General features: G+C 36.3%; 1 long non-coding RNA gene across 1 annotated transcript; it reads left to right on the top strand.

Moving 5' to 3' along the window:
- The first annotated feature begins 209 nt into the window (after positions 1 to 209).
- LOC133616773 (uncharacterized) lies at positions 210 to 7298 on the top strand. Its single transcript, XR_009816904.2, has 3 exons — positions 210 to 366; positions 464 to 568; positions 7137 to 7298. It is a non-coding gene; the product is annotated as an uncharacterized lncRNA (long non-coding RNA).
- Positions 7299 to 8154: the final 856 nt, after the last annotated feature.

Genomic DNA, 8154 nt, shown 5'->3' with positions numbered 1-8154 from the left:
ACTGTAGAGGGAGGTGTGGCCAGCGCGCTTGCAGGAGCAAAGGTCACCGCCGCTGTCTATGGTGCTGAGGACGAGCACCATCGGATAAGGGCGGGGCATGTGCTGATGGCGAGACACAGCTGGCAGGTGATTAGATTTCACAGGTGGTCCGTGTTAATCTAATTATCTGCTGTCTTTAACAGTGAGTGGCCGAGTGCAAGAGGAGGAGGAGTAGGGGAGAGACTGAAAAGTCCAGAAAGAACGACTTGTCTGATGAGCTTGTGGAAAAAAAACATTAAACCTTTGTCAACTCTGCACACCTGGTGTATGTATCAGTGGGACAGCGAGTACGCGACTTCGACATGCACATTTCAACATCTTTGAAAAGTATGTTTGGAACATAATATACGTTAGTTTTGTGTATGTCATGACTCTCACACAGTTGTGTGTTAACTAATTTCCTAGTTTTTCTTTGCCGTTCCAGCGCTCTTATTTCCAGTTGCCACTTCCTGTGTGCCTCCTCTGTCTGCCACTGAGCGCTGGCTCCCACACCTGTCCCTGATTGGTAATCAAGACATACCTGTTAATGGTAGGCAATCAAAATGTTTTTTAAGTGTCCTTTGAACAGGGCTGGAATATTGTGTTGCTGCATTTTCACTTGTTAAGCTGTTATTTGTGGAGATCATGTTTTTGCTAGCAGGTCAAGTGTAGGCCTTTCTGTGCACTCCTTCACTGCACTAGTTTTCTTTTGCATACATTAAATATATCATATTACGCATCCCATATTCTGTTTGTATCCTGGGGTCATGTTGCAAGCAATTCTTTCAGCTTGTGACGGTATATTCATAACATGTACTATATTTTAATTGGCAAATTTACATCATAGTTTGTGTATATCTAGTGCAGACCTGGGCAAATTAAGGCCCGTTGAGCTTTTTAATCTGGCCCGCCGAACATTCCCAAATAATTATTTTATATCATTAAGATGGAAACTGTAGCTTCCATTATGATGTGCAGTGATGTTTTCAATTGACCGTGAGTCTTGAACTATACAAAGTATTTCAATGGTTGGAATATGCGCTTTTGCATGATGTACTAGTTACTATGGTAATATAAGTGACAGCAGCTCAGATGAGGCACCAAGCAGTGTGGGAGGGGAGCGTTTCCACAGAGTGTTTCCAGAGCGGCGAGCCTGAAATGCGGGTGTCAGGGACAGAAGGAGATTTTTACAGCAAAGTTCTAAAGCTTAGTGATGTATCAGATGTATCAGATTGTAGATGTTTATTTTTTTTTTTTACCCTTTTCGTTCATATTTTGCTGTTTGTTGTATTTTTGTTGTTTTTCGCTTGATTGTAAAATATTAAGAGGGGGTGTGACGTTCATATGTTCTCAATCTTTAGTGTTTTATCGGTTGTAGTTAATATTGTAAATGCCACATTCTTTATTTTCATGTACATTCTGGGTGTTTCATTCAGTAAAAAAACTTAAAATTCCGTTTTTTAAGGCGGTCTGTCATAACGTTTTTAGCATTCAATCAGACATTATTGTGAGGTCTTGTATTAGTGTTCCTAAAAATCAGACATACCGGCCCCCAGACACATTTTTTTTTCTAAATTTGGCCCCCCAAAATAATTGCCCAGGCCTGATCTACTGTATATAATAGTCTCTGTCCATTACATCTAGCTTGTACATTTATAAATACTCCACTTATTTATAGTGAGTGTGTCTGTGTATGTATGTATGTATGTATGTATGTGTGTGTGTGTGTGTGTGTGTATGTATATGTATATATATATATATATATATATGTGTATATGTATATGTATATGTGTATATATATATATATATATATATATACATATGTATATATATACATATGTATGTGTGTGTGTGTGTGTGTGTATGTATATATATATATATATATATATATATATATATATATATATATATATATATATTGATATTGTGACAGTCTCTGCGTGGGTGGGTTCTTTGTGGCTGTGTCGGAATGATGGGATCAACAAGACTTTTATTTAGTTTTTCTTTCTATTTCTCCGGCTCTCTCGCTCACATGTGCTCCTTCCGTCGGTCTGCTCTCTCTCTCTCCTCCTTGTCATGGCCTCGGACGCTGCTAATAAAGGAGACAGGTGATTAGATAACCCGCTTCAGCTGGGGAATCCACTCACCTGTCAGCTGCTTCGTAGCCGGCTCCTGCACACGCCCTTCCCGCAGGAGACACGCCGACTACGCCCCCTCTACATATATCTGTGCATTATTTTATTTATTTAAATGTAATTCTAATCATATTAATAATTTTGCATGACTAAAGAAAAAACTATCTATATATATATATATATATATATATATATATATATATATATATATATATATATATATATATATATATGTACCTAACATGTTTATAAAACTTCTTTAATATTATGTTCATTTGAACAAAAAATATGTTTCTCTACACAAACATTTATCCACACTAATGTGGTCCTGTTACTTATTTTGTGTTATTAACGTGCTATTTTAAAATGAGAAAACTCCTTCCTGCAGAGTGTGCATAAATCTTTTTGTCGGTTGTCTGTTCCATCATGTTTTTCGCATTCAAATCTTCCATTGAGAGGGCCAACATGTTGTTCCGCATTTTCTGTATCGATTTGTTTGCTTCTGCAGCCTGTCACTACAGGATCAACTGCATTTGTGCATGTGCGACAGTACACTTGGACAAAATGCCAGAAATGCGTAGCCACAGATGTTTGAGGGATTTTGAGCCATTGTGCGTGATAACAAAGAATTGATTAATAATGATGATGCATTAACACGCATTATCACGTTCATATTGACAGCCCCACTTAATAAGTGTGATTGATAGCAAAAAAAGGGAATATTCTTCATATTGGTCGTCGCTAAACAAGAAAAATAAGTATATAAAGTCTGACAATACTTTTTTCCATTTGGCATTTCAAATTGGACTTCAGGGAGTCAAGTTATATACTCCCAGCCTGGGTGGTCGTCTCAAATTCTGTCGGCTGAGTAGAGCGATAATGTTTTCTGTAAAACACAATTAGTCACTTCCTTTCTTGTCTTTGTGTAAGCTTTAAGCCCCCCCAATCAATATTGGTTGGCGAGGTGACTTATCATCGTGGAGTACAGTCTGGCAGGGGGTTAACATCCTGATGCTTGTTGGTGGTCGTTGGCTTTGGCTTGCAGGGGTATATACTGTGTATGCTGTTTGTATAGGTGGTACAGAATCTTAATTTGAATAAAAAAACACAATGTGCAGGAATAAAACCTGTTTTGATTCTTGTTTATGTGTGATCTGTTTGGGTTTGTCCGGCGAAGTCCATGGATGAAAGGCTTCTGTGACTGTCATGGAAAAATGGCTACTATATTAGTCACATGTTTAATATATATATATGTATGTATGTATGTATGTATGTATGTATGTATGTATGTATATATATGTATTTATGTACGTATATGTGTGTGTGTATATATATGTGTGTGTGTATATGTATATATATATATATGTATGTGTGTGTATATATATACATGTGTGTGTGTGTGTGTATATATATATATATATATATATGTGTGTGTATATATGTATGTGTGTATATATATATATATATATATATATGTATATATATATGTGTATGTATGTATGTATGTATGTGTGTGTATATATATTTATATATATATATATATATATATATATATATATATATATATATATATGCACAGTTGCGATCAAAAGTTGTAAAGAACATAATGTCATGGCTGTCTTGAGTATCCAATAATTTCCCCAACTCTTATTTGTTTGTGATAGAGTGATTGGAGCACATACTTGTTGGTCACAAAAAAACATTCATGAAGTTTGGTTCTTTTATGAATTTATTATGGGTCTACTGAAAATGCTTCTGGTTGAGTTTTTGACCACTCCTCTTGACAAAATTGGTGCAGTTCAGCTAAATTTGTTGGTTTTCTGACACAGACTTGTTTCTTCAGCATTGTCCACAGGTTTAAGTCAGGACTTTGGGAAGGCCATTTTAAAACCTTAATTCTAGCCTGATTTAGCCATTCCTTTACCACTTTTGATGTGTCTTTGGGGTCATTGTCCTGTTTGAACACCCAACTGTGGCCAAGACCAAAACTCCAAGCTGATGATTTTAGGTTGTCCTGAAGAATTTTTACTATTTCATTGTCCCATTTAAAGCACCAGTTCCATTGGCAGCAAAGCAGGCCCACAGCATAATACTACCACCACCATGCTTGACGGTAGGATTGGTGTTCCTGGGATCAAAGGCCTCACCTTTTCTCCTCCAAACATATTGCTGGGTATTGTGGCCAAACAGCTCAATTTTTGTTTCATCTGACCACAGAACTTTCCTCCACAAGGTCTTATCTTTGTCCATGCTCTTATTTTGTTTTCCTTTTCCCATTTGCCTCTCTTTTCCACTATTCTTCAGTCTGGGCGCTGACTTCCTCACCTGTTTGTGATTGGCAATCGGCGCACACCTGTTCCTGGTTGCCAATCAGGATGCTCTAAATGCCAGCCCTGTCCTCAGCTTTGCGTCTTAATTTTGTGGCTACGCTGCTCAATGTTTGTTCCTTCTTTTTCTCTATCCCCTTGTTGTGGGGCAGACAGGCTCATACATGCACATGCATCCTCCACTGTTGTCATTTCTAATACAAAGTAGCGTATAGTTTTAACTTATATCTGCCAATAGACTCCATAAGGAAGTGCTTAAACCTACAACATGGCTGATGGAGAGAAGACACAGTCGAAGTGGAGGCACGTAAGAGTCAGAAAGCGGCTTGAGTATTGTCTGTAAAATATAATCTATGCACCATTAAATGTTAAGACCACAAGGAAGTGTTTTAAATGGAAAAAAAATCATAATGTGACAGAACTAAGATTTGGAGGCCATCCACCTTTTTGTTAATAAATGAGTTGCTGAAGTATGACGTCGCCTTACTTTTGACTTGTGACTTTAAGCCCAGACAGTCACCCATTTTAGGAATGCACTGCAAATAAATATACAAATAAAATAATAGTTCAGTATGAATACGGCGGCATAAAAAAGATTGAGGTTACTCGTGTGAAGGGCATCCATAAAGTCTGGACTGAGGCAAAAATGCATGTATTTAAACATACAAAAACAGAATACTAAGAAATAATAATAATTTAATATGATTGTCAACATTTGTGTTGAAAAGGTTGATGCATTTGAACTTGATACACAAACATATAAACACACTAATATGTGCACACGGCAAAAATAATACTAAATGTAAACAAACCATGTGAAAGTCTTGTGATCATTATATCATCATCCTCATATTTCATAAAGAAGAAGAAAAACACATTGCACCAACTATTAATAAAACCTATCAAGTAGCATGAGATGTTGGCTGTTTTTATGGCAATGCAAAATAATCTGATTATCGTATTTTCCGTACTATAAAGCGCACCTAAAAACCTACAATTTTCTCAAAAGCTGACAGTGCGCCTTATAATCCGGTGCGCCTTATATATGGACCGATATTGAGCCACAACTGGTCTCACAACTACGGGACGCATACCGTAACCCCAGCCTCTACTGGTGCGCCTTATAATGCGGTGCGCCTTATATATGAACAACATTTTAAAATCGGCCATTCATTGAAGGTGCGCCTTATAATCCGGTGCGCCTTATAGTGCGGAAAATACAGTAATAATAATATTCCCATATATTGTATGTCAGGGGTGTCAAATTCATTTTAGATCGGGGTTCACATGGACAAAAATCTACTCCCGAGTGGGCCGGACTGGTAAAATCACGACACGATAACTAAAAAATAAAGACAACTTCAGATTGTTGATTTTTTTTTAAATAAAACAAGCACATTCTGAAAATTTACAAATCATAATGATGTTTTTTTTTTTTTTTACACTTACATGTTGCGGTTATTTGTATTCTATCTTTATTTGTCGTTCTTTATACTTTCTGAATAAATGATGTGATAATGTTCAGCAGTCAACGCATTGGTGTTAATTTTCAATCTAACAAGATAAAAAAATAATATCAAAATCAAATTACAGGATGTTATTTATGTAGTTTGCTTATTTTCCTCGACTGGTGCACTAACATGAAGTGTTTTTTGTTTTATTTTACATATGTAGCATCATCTACAAAGACACAAAGAATTGCTATTGCGACATCTAGTGGACACATTTAGAACAGCAGTTTCTTTCATTCAAAAATGTTGGCTCTTTTTTATACTTAGCAAACTCATCCCGCGGGCCGGATAAAACCTAGCCGTACATTTGACACCCCAGCTGTATATAGTGCTAATTAATCATTTTTACACAGACTCACAGCCATTGTCACTCAGTGAGCCTTGGCAATTTGTATATTGTTGATAAACCCACATTGTTTATTGTAATTTAGAGACATTTTCATGAGGAGGCCTTCGTTTAAAACCACCTTGCAGTTTTTTGAAGGCCACAAAAGGATGATGGGTGGTCGTGACTACTGGCTGCTTGGCCTTGCTTGGCTTTGCAGTTTTGTGACAATTTGTTCAAGGTCTTCACTTGACAAAAGCACAGTTGTTTCTCAGTTATCATATGACCAAAGCACATCTAAAAGACTTAAATGACACATTCATAATTGTGTGAATGCTTACCATTCCACCATCACACGCCACTCTTCCCGGGCAGTCAAACCAACATAATTCCCGTTTTTTTTCCGGAAATTACCAGGATTTTCTTTTGCATATTCTATTATTTTCTAAACAGATTCAGACCACATTCCACTCACTCGGACAATTCAAGCCAGTATTCCCACTTCCATAAATTCCCAATTTTCCTAGAATTTCCATTTTTAATTACTGCTGTTTTTACCCCTTTTTTTTCTTTCTACAACCAACTTCCTTTTTTTTTTTTTTTTTACCAATTTCAACTGTTACAGAGAAGAATGGTTTAATAGCCATCTCAGTTAGGACAATCGGGATATATATATTTTTTCTAAGAAAAAATCCCGCTTTTCTCTATCAAAAAGTGTTACTACCGCCACATTTCTCAACCGATACGAACGAGTCCAAAGTCAAAATGCTTCTTGTTAATGTAATTAATAATAAGTTATCTTCTTCCCACTCCCTTTCAGGCAAAACTGGACAATCATGCACTACATCAGTGGTCCCCAACCTTTTTGTAGCTGCGGACGGGTCAACGCTTGAAAATTTGTCCCATGGACCGGGGCGGGGGGGTATTATTATTTTTTAATTATTTTTTTTTTTTTTTCATAAAGAAATACAATCATGTGTGCTTACGGACTTATCCCTGCAGACTGTATTGATCTGTATTGATACATAATGTATATATTGTGTTTTTATGTTGATTTAATAAAAAAAAAAAAAAATTATTATGTTTTTTTTTAATTTCTTGTGCGGCCCGGTAGCAATCGGTACCGGTCCGGGGCCCGGTGGTTGGGGACCACTGCATTACATACTATACATTACCTTTTGCACTATATTAATATATATTATTATGTGTTGTCAACTTTGTACTTTTTTATGTCATTGCCTGAAATAAATAAATAAATAAATGAAAAAAAATAATCAAAAAAATAAAATGTAACTCAACGGGCTAGCATGCTAACATTGGTATGCTATTCTTTTTTTTTTTTTTTTTTTTTAGCTAATTTTGTAGCAGTACACCTCAGTCATATACATTATTGCTACTTGACACAGGCAAACATTAGCATGCTAACTTTTTTTTAGCAAATATTTGCAGCCGTATACCTCAGAGTCATATAACTTGGTACTTGACACATGCTACCTGTTAGCATTGTGGCATGCTGACATTAGCATGCTAACTTTTTTGGCCAATTTTGCATGCAAAGGCGTCAGTAATATAACTTGGTACTCGACGCATTCTAACTGTTAGCATGCTAAAGTTAACATTTTCAGTTCGGCTAACGCATTTCAGCATTCACGAACAATTTCCTCCGAAATTGCATATTCTAGTTATTCATGCATTTAGATTGAATATCTCAAATATGGGTGATATTTGCTTATTTTCTGTCTGATAAGATAATTCTTCTCACTAAGCAGATTTTATGTTAGTGTTATACTTGTTTTAAGGGTTTTGGTCCTAAATTAGGGCTTCACGGTGGCAGAGGG

Source organism: Nerophis lumbriciformis, linkage group LG14, assembly GCF_033978685.3.
Source record: "Nerophis lumbriciformis linkage group LG14, RoL_Nlum_v2.1, whole genome shotgun sequence".
NCBI lineage: Eukaryota > Metazoa > Chordata > Actinopteri > Syngnathiformes > Syngnathidae > Nerophis > Nerophis lumbriciformis.
This window is presented reverse-complemented; position numbering and strand designations above follow the sequence as displayed.